This window comes from Canis lupus, chromosome 8 (genome assembly GCF_011100685.1).
Source record: "Canis lupus familiaris isolate Mischka breed German Shepherd chromosome 8, alternate assembly UU_Cfam_GSD_1.0, whole genome shotgun sequence".
In the NCBI taxonomy this organism is placed as follows: domain Eukaryota; kingdom Metazoa; phylum Chordata; class Mammalia; order Carnivora; family Canidae; genus Canis; species Canis lupus.
The window spans coordinates 62,859,081-62,876,940 of record NC_049229.1 but is presented as its reverse complement, the minus strand read 5'-3'; the positions used below and the strand labels follow the sequence as shown (position 1 = coordinate 62,876,940).

At 38.7% G+C, this 17,860-nt stretch overlaps 1 protein-coding gene across 3 annotated transcripts in view; it reads left to right on the top strand.

Moving 5' to 3' along the window:
* BTBD7 (BTB domain containing 7) overlaps positions 1–17,860 on the top strand; it is a 109,468-nt gene that overhangs the window by 890 nt on the left and 90,718 nt on the right. Inside the window, exons 2-3 of one of the 3 annotated variants that reach the window (XM_038545588.1) lie at positions 848–916; positions 3,082–3,221. The exons of 1 other annotated variant lie outside the window; for it this stretch is intronic. The gene's annotated coding sequence lies outside the window, so the exon portion shown is untranslated. The remainder of the gene's footprint in view (positions 1–847; positions 917–3,081; positions 3,222–17,860) is intronic. One more of the 3 variants, XM_038545583.1, reaches the window with a different exon arrangement.

The following is a 17,860-nucleotide window of genomic DNA, read 5'->3' as shown; positions in this document are numbered from 1 at the left end:
GCTCAGTGTCTTACCCTTCCCAAGCTGCCCTCTCCCCTGTTCTCCCTGCCCAGTCCTCCAACCCCGCGCACAGTATGTCTTAATTTTCTGCTCGGTAAGGCAAAAGATTCAACACCCTTCACTTAACTTCCCTTTGTCTTTCTGTCCTCGGCACTTGTACCTCTCAACGAGCATTACTTCTCATTGGCAGAGTTTGTAACATTTATATTCTGTTCTCTAATGTTAGCTACATTTTCCATACTTTTGTCTATAATTTAATTCCCAACATTGAAAACCAAAGAAGAATTACCTCTAGTGCACTGATAATATAAAAAAAACATTCGTGACAGGATCAAATAAGAGTGTGGACCTAGTGGAGAAGGTGGCATCACTACACTTGTAGCTCTGGAAGGAAAAATGGAATATACTGAGGTTTTTTAAATGTAATACTGTAATAAACCTGTTTCAGTCTCTAAGAAGATCTGATTTCTTCACACTATTTCCTTTTCAAGCCTATTGCATTCTAGGATTTCCTATGATTGCCCAACTCCTTCAACCTAATTATCTTCCTCTTTTTTAGATGCCTATTTCATTTTCCTGTAGTATACCCTTAAACAGTTCTTTTAGGAGTGATCTATAAGTGATAAATTTCCTCAGTCCTTGGAAGTAAAAAAAGACAACTTTAGTCTGCTCCTCACTTAAATGCTAATTTGCCTGGCTATAAAATTCGAGGCTCAAACTCATTGTCCCCCAGAAATTTTAAAGGCATTATTCCCTTGTGTTCTAGTATATAGTGTAACTGATAAGAAGTGTGATGCCAATATTGTTCTCAACTTCTGATTTATTTTTCTTTTTGGAATCTTTTTAGGACTCTTTTATCTTTGGACTTGTGAAGTTTCTCCAAGATATGGCTATCATTCAAATGGATTAGCACAGGGTGAGACCTTTCTATTTGAAGACATGGAGCTTTCCTTTCTGGGAGATCTACTTTTTCTCTACTCTCAATCTGAAACTCCTATTAGATGTATGTTGGCTCTTCTTTGTGGGTCATCTCTGCATTTCAATATTTCTTTTTGTCCTCTTGCTCTACATTCTGAGAAATTCCCTTGACTTTTTTCTCTAGCCTTTCTGTTGAGTTTTCCATTTTAGAATTATATTTCCAATACTTATTACTTATTTGGGTTTTTAAGTAATCTCTCCACCTACTGTGGGGCTCAAATTCATGACCCTGAGATCAAGGGTCACATGCTCTTCTGACTGAGCCAGCCAGGCACCCCTATATGGGGTATTTTTTAAGAGTCTCCTATTTATATTTTATAGATGCACTGTCTCCTCAAATTTCTCTGAGAATATTAATTTTAACTTTTTATTTTTTAAAGATTTTATTTATTTATTCATAGAGATGCAGAGAGAGAGAGAGAGAGAGAGAGAGAGGCAGAGACACAGGCAGAGGGAAAAGCAGGCTCCATGCAGAGAGCCGGACGTGGGACTCCATCCAGGGTCTCCAGATCACGCCCTGGGCTGCAGGCAGGCGCTAAACCGCTGCGCCACCGGGACTGCCCAATTTTAACTTTTTAAAAAGTTCACCACTGTTCCCTGAACTATTTCTGTTCTCCTAGGGTGAAGTCTTCTTCATTTTGGCTCTGTTGGTTTTGTGCAACTATCTTATGGCCCTTGGTTGTCCTTTTGTGTTTTTTTTTTCCTTTTGTGTTTTTGAATATGAGGAGCCAGATGAATTACTTGGGTTCTTTTCTATCACCAATCTCTTTCCAGAATGAAAATGCTGATTATGTGATCTGTATGTGCAGGCTGACTACTTCAACAGGCAGGCAGGAAGACTTCCTCTCTCACCCCCATGCTAAAGCTTCCTTTTTTTTTTTTTTAAGATTTTATTTATTTATTCATGAGACACACACACACAGAGAGAGAGAGAGAGAGAGAGGCAGAGACATAAGCAGAAGGAGAAGCAGGCTCTACACGGGCCCTGATGTGGGACTCGACCCTGGGATTCTGGGTTCATGCCCGAAGCCAAAGGCCAATACTCAACCACTGAGCCACCCAGGTGTCCCAAGTGCATAAGGTTCTACTCTGGGCTTTTAACTACTGCCATCCCAGGACATAACTTGGTTTCTTTAGAAGAGTTCTCTAGCTACTGCCTAGGACAAACACTGCCAAAATATGCACAAAGTTGAGGGAAGAGAAGAGAAGCAGCTGATCCACACATACCTCCTACACACTGTTTTCCATCAGTTACCTTGAACTTGTGCCTTTCTTCCCACTCTAGGTCTTTGTAGCCAATCATTTAAGTATCTGAGATCATTTAAATGGAAGGCATCTCTCTTTTCCCCTGCAGCTTCTTGTGTACTTGAAGCTGTGGCTCCTTCTTCTCTGCTTTACCAATCAATTTTGTTGATTTGCCTTCAATCTTAGAGAAGCTCACCAAAACTTGATTTGCTAATATAGCCCTGCTCTTCCACATCTACTTTCACTCATGGATTGATTTCCTCTTATACTTCTTTACTATCATTGTAATGGAAGGAAGAAATATTGGTAAACATGGGAGCTTTTCATCTGCCTCAAAGTGAATGTCCCACTTGAGCCATTGGGATTTACTAAATGTCATGGGAAGCCACTAAGGGCTCTAACCAGGGACAATCGCCCTGGCTGTTCTGTGGAGATATATAGAGTGAGAAATCATTGCAGTAATTGATACCCACTAGCCACATGTGCTATACAATATCTACTAGCTTTCTGTGCCTTCTGAGCCCTTGGAATGTGGCAAATACCACTAAAGAACAGAATTTTTCATATTATTGAATTTGAATTTGAATATTACTTAATTTTAATTTTATACCTGATTAATTTATTAGAGAACTTCTATATTGGTAAGACTGTGGGCATTTCAGTCTACTTTTTCAGCTATACATTTTATGAAATCTAAATATAGTGGAAGTATTTTGGATGAAAACTAGCTTCCAAATTGAACTGTGACTGTTACTGCCAAGTACAAAAATTTGGTGCCTTAGGCTGTTCAGGCTGTTATAACAAAGTACTGCAGGCTGGGAGGCTTAAGTAACAAACATTTTTTCCTTATGGTCCTAGAGGCTGGGAAGTCCAATATCAAGGCATAGGCAGATTTGGTGTCTGGTGAAAGCTCACTTCCTGGTTCATGGAAAGCTGTCAGACCGTGTCTACACAGGGGAGAAAGGGGATGGGAACTCTCTGGGATCTCTTCTATAAAGGTATGGATCCCATTCATGAGGACTCTACCCTCATAAGCTAATCACTTTCCAGAGGCCCCACCTTCAAATATCATCTCATTAAGAGTCAGGATTTCAACATATGAAACTGAGGGAGGGGAATGCAAGCATTCAGTCCACTGCATTTAGTAAGAAAAAATAATGCAAATATATCATTAATAAAGTTTTTATATTGATTACATATTTGATGTGATACAATTTTAGATATATTTGGTTTAAAATACACTATAAATATTAATTATAGCCATTTCTTTTTAGTTCTTTTAACATGGCTGCTAGAAGGTTTAAAATTATAAATAGAATTCACACATTTCTCTTGGACAGCTCTGCTCTAGAATCTTACCCTGAACAGTTCAGGCCCCATATAAAAGTACCTGGCTGGGACACCTAGGTGGCTCAGCGTTTGGGCATCTGCCTTTGATCTTGGGATCCTGGGATCAAGTCCCGCATCAGGCTCCTTACGGGGCCTGCTTCTTCTTCTGCCTATGTCTCTGCCCCTCTCTGTGTGTCTCTCATGAATAAATAAAATCTTTAAAACAAATAAAAAAATAAAAGTACCTGGCCACTTCCCTAACCTCATCTTCCTGTCTCCACTCTCTCCTTTATTGCTCATGTCCAATCCGCACTAGCCTCTTGAATCCATTTAGCTTCTTCTGTCTTGCTTGCTGGTCCCTCCCTGGAAAATCTCCCCAACACATTCTCACAGCTCGCTACCTTAAATCATTAAGTCCCTGGACTACTTGCAAAAAACACCCCTAACCTTACTCCCAACTGTTCTCTTTCCCCTTCTCTGCTTGACTTTCTTCATGGCCCGTAAGCACCATTTGAACTTACACATTTTGTTTGTTCATTGTACATCTCTTTGGCTAGGAGGTAAGTGTTGTGATGGCAGGAGTTCTGTCTGACTTGCTTACCAGAAAGCACTCCAAAAAGCACTTTACACATAGTGGGTACCCAGTAAAAGTTTGTTGAATGAATGAAAGCTCACACCTCTGTGCTCTTTTTCTTTCTTTACTAAAGACATTGTCTGGAGAGAGTGGAGGATTAAATACTGAGAGGAATTATACCCTCTCCCACACAGCAGACGCTGTTAAATAGGCAAGGGACATACTGGATTGTGAAAAGAGGGAATGAATGCATGGTGGGAATTTAAACATTGGTCATCTCTTTACAGCCGTAAGATTAACTGCGGGAGAACACAACCCGATGCAGTCTATTAATGTATAATTGCTCCCAGATGTTTCTCTCCTTCTATGGACCAAAGAGGACTCTAGCTTTGCCTACTCAATTTCTTTCCCTCTATCACCCTCCAAGAGGGTCAGAAACACTCTTTTGAAGATACTGTTGGGAGCAATCTTCTGAAGAGTTGAAAAGAAAGGAGTGTGAACAGTTACACTTTGTAACACAGAAGGAAAAAAGGAGAATTTTGAGAAGGATTGCTATAGTCTATGAGTCCCCTTTTGGATATCTGAAAAATTGAAATGGAAAACTTGAAATTTTGAATTTTTTTCAAATTCTAGGTCTCAACTGACATATCTGAGCCTGGACCACATGGTTGATGACTATAAAAGTTATGTATGTTTAGACCTTTATATTAAACACAAATAAATATAAGTTATAAAAAGTAAAGGCTGTCAGATTAGATTTTTTAAAAAACCCAACTATATATTGTCTAAAAGATGAAGATATAGGGCACCTGGCTTGGTTCAGCGTCTGCCTTCAGCTTGGGTCATGATCCCAGGGTCCTGGGATCAAGCCCCTCATGCAAATAGTGATTAGAGAAAACTGGAGTGACTATACTGTTAGACAAAGTAAATATCAGAACAAGGAATATTAGCACAGATTAAGGGAGAACAGTTCATAAGAGGATGTAAATGTGTATGCATTAATAACAAAATTTCAAAATATTTGAAGAAAAAACTGAAGGAACCAAAAGGAAAAATAAACAAAGCTGAAAATATAGTTGGTGGGGTACCAGGCTGGCTCAGTAGACAGAGCATGCAACTCTTATCTTGGGGTCATGAGTTCAAGCCCCACATTAGACATAGAGTTTGCTTTTAATAAATGAATAAACAAACAAATAAGTAAATAAAATATAGTTAGAGAATTCAAAAATCCTCTCTCAATAGCTGATAAAACAGACAATGTGATCACCACCATCACATTGAAGTAATTGACATTTATAGAACTCTCCACTTAACCATACTCAAACACACACTTCTTTTCAAGTGTACATACAATATATTCCAAGACAGAACATATTCAATGCCATAAAACAAGTCACAATAAGTTAAGAGGATTGAATTCAGGCACAGTATATTCTTTGACTACAATGGAATTAAGTTATAAATCAAAACCAGAAAGGTACCTGAAAAAAATCCTTAAGTGTTTGAAAATTAAACAACACACTTCCAAGTAACCCATTGTGAAAGAAGAAACCACAAGGGAAATTAGAAAATATTTACAACTGAATAAAAATTAAAACGCAACACACCAAACTTTGTGGGATACAGCTGAAGCAGTACTCAGAGGGAAATTTTTGGCATTAAATGCATATATCAGAAAGGACGAAGATACATGAAAAGATGCTGAACATCATTAATTACTGGGAAATGCAAATGAAAACCACAATGAGAGGCACCTGGCTGGCTCAGTTGGTAAAACATGACTCCATCTAGGTGTTAGACTCCCATTTTGAGTATTCTTAAAAATAAAATCTCAAAAAAAACCCCACAATGAGATAGCTCCTCACACCCATTAAAATAGCTATCATCGAGAAGACAAAAGAAAATAAGTGTTGGTGAGGATGTGGAGAAAGGGAACCTTGTGCACTGGTGGTGGGAATGTAAATTGGTTTAGCCACCATGGAATTAAAATACAACTACCACATGATCCAGCAATCCTACTTCTGGGTATTTACCCAAATGAAATGAAAAGAGGAATCTGAAGAGGTATCTGCACTCTCAATTATTGAAGCATTATTTAATATGGAAATATGGACAACCTAAGTGCCTGTCAAAGGATGAATGGATAGAGATGGTGATACACACACACACACACACACACACACACACAATGGATTATTATTCAGCCATGAGAAAGAAGGAAATCCTGCTATTCACAGCTACCTGGATGGAACTGGAGAACATTATGCTTAGTGAGATAAGCCAGACAGAGAAAGACAGATAACATAGGCTATCTCACATGGTATCTAAAAAGAGCTGAATTCATAGAAACAGAGGGTAAAATGGGGGTTACCAGGGGCTGGCGGCTAGGGAAATTGGGAAGATGCTGATAAAGGATACAAGCTTGCGACTAAAGGATGAGTAAGTTCTGGAGATCTAATGCACAACACAGTGATTATAGTCAACAACACTGCATTACACACTTCAAATTTGCTAAAAGACTAAACGTCTCACCATAAGGAAGAAACGATCATTATGCAATGCAACAGAGGTGTTAGCTAAAGCTATGGTGATGATCATACTGCGGTATATAAATGCATCAAATCAACACACTGAACACCTTAATTTTATACAATGATGTAAATTAAATCTCAATTTAAAAAAAAAGGAAAGAGGAAAGGTGTGATTAAGCCTTTCATCTCTAACTGTGAAATAGAAGGACTATTTATTTCCCTCTCTTTAGTAGCAAATGGGATGGGATACTGGGAAGATGTTGGACTCCATGGTCTGACAAATCCAGGTTTAATTCCTGGCCCTGTTCCTTTTTAATTGTATCACATTGAGCCACTCACATTCCTTCTCAGCCTCTGATTCCTCCTTTGTGAAATTGAGTTAATATGTTTACCATTCGAGTAGCCCCGGTGGCTCAGCGGTTTGGTGCTGCCTGCAGCCCGGGGTGTGATCCTGGAGCCCCAGGATCGAGTCCCAGGTCGGGCTCCCTACGTGGAGCCTGCTTCTCCCTCTGCCTCTCTCTCTGTCTATGAATAAATAAATAAAATATTTTAAAAATCTATGTTTACCATTCAGGATTGCCAAGAGGACTAACCGCTGTCTTTGGCACCTAGAGTGTCACCTACAAGTGTGCATCATACTCAATCTGTGTATCACTAACAGGGAGGGCCAATTGAGGGTTAGGGACAGCAAATACTCAAAGGAGATGTAAAGGGAAGCCACATGGGGAAAGTTGGAACCCTGACACTTAGCTTTAGCTATCACATCATTGTCAGAGAAACTCAAATTACTGAATCAAGATATAGAACCCAAGTAATGAGAAAATTTCCACCCTTGCACTTCTTTTTGTGTAGTGCCTTAACACAGGATCCTTGATACTTTTGTATGATTTCTCTGAATGGTTATATTTTGATTCCAATGTTGTTGACATTTCACATAGTCTGTGAGCCTCTCTCTTCTGAAAACTGCCTCTCTCCCACCCACAAGGTGGTGGAGGCTATTATTATTATGATTTAACCCTCCTACAACACTGCTCTAAGTACTTTATAATTAACTGTTTTCATCCTCCAATATCCCTATGAGATAAGCATTGTTATTACCCCCATTTACAGATAAAGAAATTGAGGCTTAAAGTTTCCATGGATACATTCATGATTCACAAACTTACTGAGCTCAGGATTACCTCAAAAATTATTACCTTAAAAATTATTCTAAAGAGCTTTCATTTATGTAGGTTATAACTTTTAATATTTACCATACTAGAAATAAAAATTAAGAAATGTTTAAATAATCACTTAAAAATAACAGTAACAGGGTGCCTACCTGGCTGGCTTAGTTGGTAGAGCATGGGACTCTTGACTTCAGTGTTGTAAGTTTAAGACCACACTGGGTGTAGAGATTACTTAAAAATAAAATCTAAAAGGGGATCCCTGGGTGGCGCAGCGGTTTGGCGCCTGCCTTTGGCCCAGGGCGCAGTCCTGGAGACCTGGGATCGAATCCCACGTCAGGCTCCTGGTGCATGGAGCCTGCTTCTCCCTCTGCCTGTGTCTCTGCCTCTCTCTCTCTCTCTCCGTGACTATCATAAATAAATAAAATAAAATAAAATAAAATAAAATAAAATCTAAAAAAAAAAATAACAGTAACAAACCCATCACATAGTAATATAACTAACATTTTATGAAATGCAATTTTTTTAATAGTGTAAAGGAACATTTTCAACTTTTTGCATTTTGTGGGCGCTGCTCCTGGGACCCCAGGGAAGCTATACTTTAACTTTTACCAGGGTCAGAATGACTTCAAAGCATGAGCTCTATTTCTGCCCAAGCACACACTGTACATCTGCTTTGTTAGCAAATAACCTAAAAGAAACATTTCAAACTAAAGATAAGAGTAAAAATCTCCCTAAGTTCCATTCCCATACTCTCAGAGCCTGTAACCTTGCACAAACTAAAAGCATAAGATAAAGTTTATAATTTTCTGGAATGTCCTTCATCCTGATGACTTGTAACTCTTGATGTAACAAAAAACATATATAACCCTGTATTAAACATTCCTTCTCTGGATCATTCTCTCTCCATCTCTCTCTCTCTCTCTCTCAAGATTTTATTTATTCATGAGAGACACAGAGAGAGAGAGGCAGAAACATAGGCGAGGTAGAAGCAGGCTCCTTGTGGGGAGCTCAATGCAGGACTAGATCCCAGGACCCCGGAATCAGGTCCTGAGTCAAAGGCAGAAGCTCAACCGCTGAGCCACCCAGGCATCCCTCTGGAGCTCTCTCTTACGTGTGAAGATTATGTATCCTAGGCAGCTATCCTCACTTGGGTTTCAATAAAACCCTCTTCCTTTTTTAAAAGAAATTATAAAAGGCTAGTTCATTTTGCATTGGCAATAGTGAGAAGCATAGCATATTTTTAATTTCTAAAATCTCTTTAATGTCCAACTTAACAGAAGATGAGTCCACCTGATTTCTCACATCTGCTTTTGCATTCAATCTATTCTGATAGCCTATATCATGCAGCATCTGGAAAATTCCACTGCATACTCTTCAGAGAATGAGTGAAAAAGTCAAATATCTTAGTATTATTTAAAAAGTAATTTTTTATTTGTTTTTAATGAAAATAATTTTGACATTGTAAGACCCCCATAAAAGTATGGGGGACTCCTAAATCCCCAGATATAGTTTAAACACTAGGTTACATAATGAATCCCAAAGACCTGATTTAGTATAGCCTTGCCCCATTTCCTGGCCTTGGTTGATTAGCTTAAAGCTGGGTTCCTGACAAAGACCAGGCCAAAGAGCCCTTCTCCAAGGATGTTATGCTTGGGACCAGCAGGCTAGAACTCAGACTGCTTTATGCAATGCATGGTTTAATTTAGGAGCCATGTGCTATTTGTTTGGGTTTTTTCCTACCTGTGGAGAAAGCCCTTTCATGGTGAGTTAATAATGAAGGCAGGCCACTGAAAGAAGCAGAGATAAGGGACAGAAGGAACATTCAGACCATATTCAAATCCCTGGTTCTTACTGTTCTTAAAGCCAGGAGGAGTGTCTCGTCCTCATGTTTTGGGCCACTCTTTATTTTCTTTATAGGAATCCCACTTCGGGCTTAAACTAGTAGGAGCTGGATTTCTATCACTTGCAACCAAGAGAGTCTTAATGGACTATATTAATCAAGTCTTTTTCTCCAGGTTGTTCCCTCTTTTTTTTTCTCAAAAAAAAAAAAAAAAGATTTTATTTATTCATGAGAGACACACAGAGAGAGGCAGAGACATAGGCAGAGGGAGAAGTAGGCTCCCTCTAGGGAGCCTGATGTGAGACTTGATCCCAGGACCTCAGGATCACGACCTGAGCTGAAGGCAGATGTTTAACCACTGAGCCACTCAGGCGCCCCTTTTTGCTCTTTTTTAATTAAAAAAAAGTGACAAACAATGCTGAAAGAAGCGAAGAACAAGCTCCATAAGAGACAACCCTGGCTGAACTAATCCCAATCTTAAAAAGTTTATACTAGAATGCTGTTGATGTGAGAATCAAACATTTTAGGTCTTCCTCTGTGACAAAACTTTAAATTACTTTTGACAGTGTCGGTAAATCTGACTCCAAATTCAGCCACAACACAATTAAGTTCCCTGCCGCCTACCCCTACCCCAGGAGGTGGCACTTTTAGCTTCTCAAATTATAGGTTCAAGCAACCTTCCTTAGTTTAATTTTTCCAAGTCACAAAAGACTAGCACTGTTAACTCAAACCTCTACAATTTTCAATAAAGGGCTTAGTGGGCCCTGGATTCAATATATTCTCAGCGACCTATACAACATGGGACCTTCCTGCTGCAGTTGTATAAAAGGACCTAATTAGAGCTGTCGCCTAGAGATCAGTTTTTTTTTTTTTGAGCTCTATGTATATAATGAATAAGAAAGACACACTCGCCCACTGATTTCTTTTTAATGTGATTTTTATAAATGTTCATGCTCTAAACAAACGGGTGTTAAGGTTCTAAAAAATTGTATAATGAATTAAGACTGCACTACCTCAGGTCCAAACATCTTGACTTCTCTCTTTCTAGAAGAATACATTTAATTGCTTTCAAGGACCAAAGGTCTTTGCAGAATGCAGTGCATCCCTCTGGGTCTATTTGTGTCTGTCTTTACCATTGCATGACCTCAAAGACAGAGAAACTCAAATAAGCAAGCAACAAAAGCAGAAGAGTCACAAAGGTGGGGAAAACAGAGTTATGCAATTGGTAGCATCAGTAACATACTTTTGAAAAAGCCTCTATCCATTATTACAAAAAACCCTGAGAAAGAACTACTCTATTTTTTTGGCAAAAAATTACATGTGATGAAAACTTTTTAAATTTTTTTCTATCACCTTTTTGTTTTTAAATTTGACATTCCTTTTCCTCTCCTAACCATACCCAAAAATTCTCAATGGATTTCTGTTATGCTAGAGTGGAAAGACCTTGGCTGTTGAAGCCAAAAGACCGAAGGTCAGTCCTGAGCATTATAATTTGCTAGTTGCAAAGTCTCAGACAAAGTTGGTATAATAATAGTTCTCTTAGAATGCTAAGATAGAGATGAAATGTACATTTCATCTCTATCTTAGCATTCTAAGAGAACTATTATTATATATATATCAGTCAAGATTACTTTGAATGAATGTTACAGAAAACCTAATAATAAAATTAGGCTCAGATAGTCTCAAAGGCCAAAAGTAGGACTAGTTTCAGGTAAAGCCTGATTTTAAGTATCTCTAATGATGTCACAAGGATGTCAGTTTTTCTTATTATCTTAGACAGACTTCCCTTGGTAGCAAGATGGTTGCAAAGAGCTCCTGGGGCCACACCGTTTTTCAGTCATATTCAATGGAAGAGGGGAAGACTCTTCCAGCGTCTCCTGTGGAAGAAGAGATTTTCTCTTCCAGAAGCCCTAGCAAATGTTTCACCACATCCTGGTTCTTGATGGGGTTACATTATCCTCCTCTGACCTGATCTTTAAAGTCATGGGAATAGTTTTTGCTGAAAATTTCAAATCAGGAAACCAGGTATAAAACATGGGATTGATCCCACTCAGAACTCTTGATTGGGAAAAATGAGGAGTTATGAAGAAAAAGGAAGGTGGGAAATGGATGTAAGATTATGACAATGTGTGAGAATGCACCTAGAGGTAGGATATTGAGTAAACTGAGGTGAATTCCATCTCTAGGTTTTGTGAGGGAAAGATATCCTTCCAAAGGATTAAGGATTGGCCTCAACCTTGCTAATTAGACCTTCAGAATATTCCATGGCATCTTCAATACTTGAGATTTTGTTACCATTACTCATCCTTGCTTTTCCATATAATTTAGGGTTTATATAATCTATAAACCAAATGGTTTAGCTTCACCTGTTCTTCTTTAAACACAATGCTAAGTTTTATTTTAAAAATTTTTAGATTTATTTAAGTAATCTTTACCCAACATGGGATTTGAATTCACAACCCCAAGGTCAAGAATCACCCACTCTTCCAAATGAGCCAGCCAGGTGCCCCAAGCTTTGCTTTTTTTTTTTTTTAATTTTATAGAATTTAAGATGCTATTATTTAATATCTCACTCAGAAAAAGGAAAATACCTTAACCAAATCAGGACCTAAATGCTAAGAGGTCATCAATTTTATTTTTTTACATTAAAAAATGTAAAAAACAAACAATAAAAAAGCATATCTTAGGATGGAACACAATAATACAAACATGGCAAAAAAAAAAAACACATGGCATTATCTTGTATGATCACCTCTGTATCTTGCTTCTTTGGCTTAACATCATGTTTTTAAGATTCATCTGTTTTTTTATAGCTTAATTTCATGTAATGCATGAATATACTACATTTTTATCCTTGCTCTTATTTATAGATATTTAAATTGCTATCAGTTTTTGACTCATATAAGCAATGCTGCTATGAACCTTCCTATTATATCTCTTGTGTACATGGGCTTAGTTTCTCTATATACCTAATGTTAGAATTTCTGAGCCATAGAACAAGCCAATTTTTTTTCTTTTTCTAAAAAGAATTTTAGATCTATATAGATCTTGGATAATAGCCCTTTACCTGATATGTCATTTGCAAATACCTTCTCCCATTCTGTACATTGTCTTTTAGTTTTGTTGACTGTTTCCTTTGCTGTACAGAAGCTTTTTATCTTATTAAGTCACAATAGTTCATTTTTGCTTTTGTTTCCCTTGCCTTCATAGATGTATCTTGCAAGAAGTTGCTGTGGCCAAGTTCAAAAAGGTTGTTGCCTGTGTTTTCCTCTAGGATTTTGATGGATTCTTGTCTCACATTTAGATCTTTCAACCATTTTGAGTTTATCTTTGTGTATGGTGTAAGAGAATGCTCCAGTTTCATTCTTCTGCATGTGACAGTCAATTTTCCCAACACAATTTATTGAAGATACTGTCCTTTTTCCAGTGGATATTCTTTCCTGCTTTGTCAAATATTAGTTGGCCATAGAGTTGAGTACCCATTTCTGGGCTTTCTATTCTGTTCCATTGATCTATGTGTCTATTTTTGTGCCAGTACCATACTGTCTTGATGATCACAGCTTTGTAATACAAGCTTGAATTCCAGCATTGTGATGCCACTGGCATTGGTTTTCTTTTTCAATATTCCTCTGGCTATTCAGATTTGTATAGAATCATACAAATCTTATTTGTTCCAACTCTGTGAAGGATGTCCATGGTATTTTGATAGGGATTGCATTGAACATGTACATTGCCCTGGGTAGCATAGACATTTTCACAATATTAATTCTTCCAATCCATGAGCATGAAATGTTTTTCCATCTCTTTATGTCTTCCTCAATTTCTTTCAGAAGTGTTCTGTAGTTTTTAGGGTATAGATCCTTTACCTCTTTGGTTAGGTTTATTCTTAGGTATCTTATGGTTTTGGGTGCAGTTGTAAATAGGATTGACTCCTTAATTTCTCTTTCTTCAGTCTCATTGTTAGTGTATAGAAATGCTACTGATTTCCGTGCATTGATTTGTATCCTGCGACATTGCCAAATTGCTGTATGAGTTCAGCATTCTTGGGGTGGAGTCTTTTGAGTTTTCTATATACAGTATCATACCATCTGCAAAGGTGGAGAGTTTGACTTCTTGTTTGCCAATTTGAATGTCTTTTATTTCTTTTTGTTGTCTGATTGCTGAGGCTAGGACTTCTAGTACTATGTTGAATAACAGTGGTGAGAGTGGACGTCCCTGTCACGTTCCTGATCTTAGGGGAAAGGCTCTCAGTTTTTCCCCACTGAGAATGATATTCACTATGGACTTTTCATAAATGGCTTTTAAAATATTGAGGAATGTTCCCTCTATCCCTGTACTTTGAAGAGTTTTAATCAGGAATGGATGATGTATTTTGTCAAATACTTTCTCTGCATCTATTGAGAGGATCATATGGTTCTTGTTTTTTCTCTTATTGATGTGATCTATCACTGGTTGTTTTATGAGTGTTGAACCACCCTTGCATCCCAGATATAAATCCTGCTTGGTCATGCTGAATAATCCTCTTAATGTATTGTTGGATCCCGTTGACTAGTATCTTGGTGAGAATTTTTGCATCCATCTTCATCAGGGATATTGGTCTATAATTCTTTTTGGTGAGGTCTTTGTCTGTTTTGGAATCAAGGTAATAAAACGAGTTTGGAAGTATCCCTCCCTTTCTATCCTTTGAAACAGCTTTAGTAGAATAGGTATTATTTCTTCTTTCAACGTTTGATAGAATTCCCCTGGGAAGCCATCTGGCCCTGGGCCTTGGGAGGTTTTTGATGACTGCTTCAACTTCCTTGCTGGTTATTGGCCTGTTCAGGTTTTCTATGTCTTCCTGTTCCAGTTTTGGTCATTTGTGGATTTCCAGAAATGCATCCATTTCTTCTAGATTGCCTAATTTGTTGGCATATAGTTGCTCATAATAGGTTTTTAAAATTGTTTGTGTTTCTTGGTATTGGTTGTGATCTCTCCTCTTTCATTCATAATTTTATTGAGTCTTTTTTCTTTTTAATAAGTCTAGCTAGTGGTTTATCTATCTTATTCATTCTTTCAAAGAACAAACTCCTGGTTTTCTTGATCTGTTCTACATTTCTTCTGGTCTCTATTTCATTGAGTTCTGCTCGAATGTTTATTATGTCTCTTCTTCTGCTTGGTGTAGGCTTTATTTGCTGTTCTTTCTCCAGTTCCTTTAGGTGAGAGTTTAGCTTGTGTATTTGAGTTTTTCCAAGTTTTTGAGGGAGGCTTGGATTGCGATGTATTTCCCTCTTAGGGCTGCTTTTGCTGTATCCCAAAGATTTTGAATGGTTGTATCTTCATTTTCATTAGTTTCCATGAATTTTTAAAATTCTTCTCTGTTTTCCTGATGACCCATTTATCTTTTAGTAGGATGACCTTTAACCTCCATGTGTTTGAGTTTCTTCCAAATTTCTTCTTGTGATTGAGTTCTAGCTTCAAAGCACTGTGGTCTGAAAATATGCCTGTTTCCTTACACAGATTAGGGAAGTTCTCAGCTATGAGTTGTTCAAATATATTTTGTGGTCCTCTCTCTCTCTCTCTCTCTCAGCCTTTTCTGGAATCCCAACTAGACATATATTCTTCCTTCTCAAGCTATCATTTATTTCCCTAAGCCTTTCCTCCTGTGTTCTTTCTTTCTTTCTTTCTTTCTTTCTTTCTTTCTTTCTTTCTTTCTTTCTTTATTTATGATAGTCACACACACACACAGAGAGAGAGAGAGAGAGAGAGGCAGAGACATAGGCAGAGGGAGAAGTAGGCTCCATGCACCGGGAGCCCGATGTGGGATTCGATCCCGGGTCTCCAGGATCGCACCCTGGGCCAAAGGCAGGCGCCAAACCGCTATGCCACCCAGGGATCCCTCCTCCTGGGTTCTTAATTGTTTTTCTCATTTTTTTTTCAGCTTCCTTCCTTTCCATCAACTTGTCTTCTATGTCAGTCACTCTCTCTTCCACCTCATTAACCCTAGCAGTTAGAGCATCCAGTTTGGATTGCATCTCAGTTAAAGTATTTTTAATTTTGGCCTGGTTAGATCTCAATTCTGCAGTAACAAAGTCTCTAGAGTACTTCACACTTTTTTTCCAAAGCCAACAGTAACTTTATAAGTGTGCTGCTGAATTGAATTTCTCATTGTACTTAAATCCACATTCTGTAACTCTGTGGCAGAGAGTATTGCTTCTGGTTCTTTCTTTTGTGGTGAATTCTTCCTTCTAGTCATTTTGTCTAGTGCAGAGTGGCTATATGAGTGAACCGATTAAAAAATATCAACCAAGACCTAAGTGAAATATACCCTGGATGATTCCAAAGAGGCCAGAAAAAAAAAAAAAAAAAAAAAAAGAACAGAACAGAACAGAACAAAATCAAACAGAAGGACCACAAAAGTGTAAAACAAATTTTAAAACAAAGTAATAAAAATAAAAAACCAGAAACCAAAAACAAAGAAGAAAAGAAAAGAAAAAAGGTAGGGATGATGGTGGTGAGGAAGTGGTAGTGGAGAGAGAATGTAGTCTCCCTCTGAGGGAACTTAGAGGACGATTCTCCTGGTTCTGAGGGTATTTTGTTCTATACGTTAGAAGATGCTCAATCCCAAATTTATATAAACCAGCAATACTTATATAAAGACTCAACATCGACCACAAAAACATAAACCAGATAAAAGATGGGGGCAAAATAGGAAGGAAGAGAGAATATAGTCTCACAGAATGAACCAACACAGAATGAATGAACGGTGCTTGGTTCTGGGTGTATTTCAGTTATGTGTTAGAAGGTACTAACTTCCATCATTGTAAGACAAAACAAGACAGAAAATACAAAAAACAAAAATCCATATCTCATATATCCACCAAAATTAAACCAAATATGTTGAAGGGAATCCAGAAGTGAAAAATACATCTATATATCTAAGACATGTAATTGTGGAAATATGAAAGTCAAAAAGGGAAAAAACTTAAAAACGAAGAGTTGGTAAAATATTGTAGTTAAGGTAGAAAATGAGAAAATATATTGGACATTTTTAGCCTGATATAAAATGAGTCGTTAAAAAGACCCTCCAGTTCTAGATACTATTTTCCCTCAGTCCTGGTGCTATCCACTGCTGCTTGTTCAGTAAACTTTTTTTTCCCTTGTTCTTCGAGCAGTTCTTCTGGGAGTAGGGTCTGCTGCACTGATTCTCAGGTGTCTGTGCCTGGGCAGAGATGCCCCACCCATTGCCAGGTGCTGGGCTCAGTATGAACTGTTTATCCTTTGAAACCTTTGTTCCCTAGAGTCTCTGCCCCTCCCAGGAGCAAGGTGAAACAAAGAGAAAAAACAAAAATAGGCAGTAGCTCTGGATTTGAGCTCCCCTCGAGTAACTAACCACAGTCTCCCAGTCTACACTGACCTAGATGCTCCTGGGGGCAGGTGTGGGTGCTCTGATCTGCACAGCTTGTCAGGCGCCCAGCAGCAGGAGAGTTTTTGCTTTCCTGTGCCCTCCCTGCTTCCACCTGTCCCAGGGGGAATGGAAGACAGCTGGCTTTGTCCGCTTCAGCGCCTTCAGATCCAGGGCCCTGTGCCGCTGGACCTGTGCTCCTGGTGACTACTGTGTCCATCGCCGGGCTCTAGGGTAAAGGTAGCTTTGGGGCTGGCCTGTGTAACCAGCAGGCTTCTCCCAAATGTCCTGGAGGGCTGTGGCGCTCCAGCTCTTTACCGAGATCGGTCCGTGGTTTGCAGTGAACTTTTTCCCCGGCGCTCCAGTCTTATACTGTCTCTGGGAATCTTCATGCTTCACGGCCCCTCTTGTGATTCTGCCCGATTTCCCTGATAAGCACTTTTCCATCAGGGAAAACTCAGGTGAGTATTTTTAAATTTATTTATTTATTCGTGAGAGACACAGAGTGAGGCAGAGACATAGACAGAGGGAGAAGCAGGCTCTTCACAGGGAGCCTGATGCAGGACTCAATCCCAGGACTATGGGATCATGCCCTGAGCCAAAGGCAGATGCTCAACCGCTAAGCCACCCAGGCATCCCCCCCCCTTTTTTTTTAGATTTATTTATTTATTCATGAGAGACACAGAGAGAGGCACAGACAAAGCACGGATTTTTAAAGTTACCGCTTGTCCAGGGCTGAGTTTCCATGACCTGGAGGCTTTTGCCATTCCACTTTAGCCCTGCTAGTCATGGTTCCCCTCCCCCACTTTATTT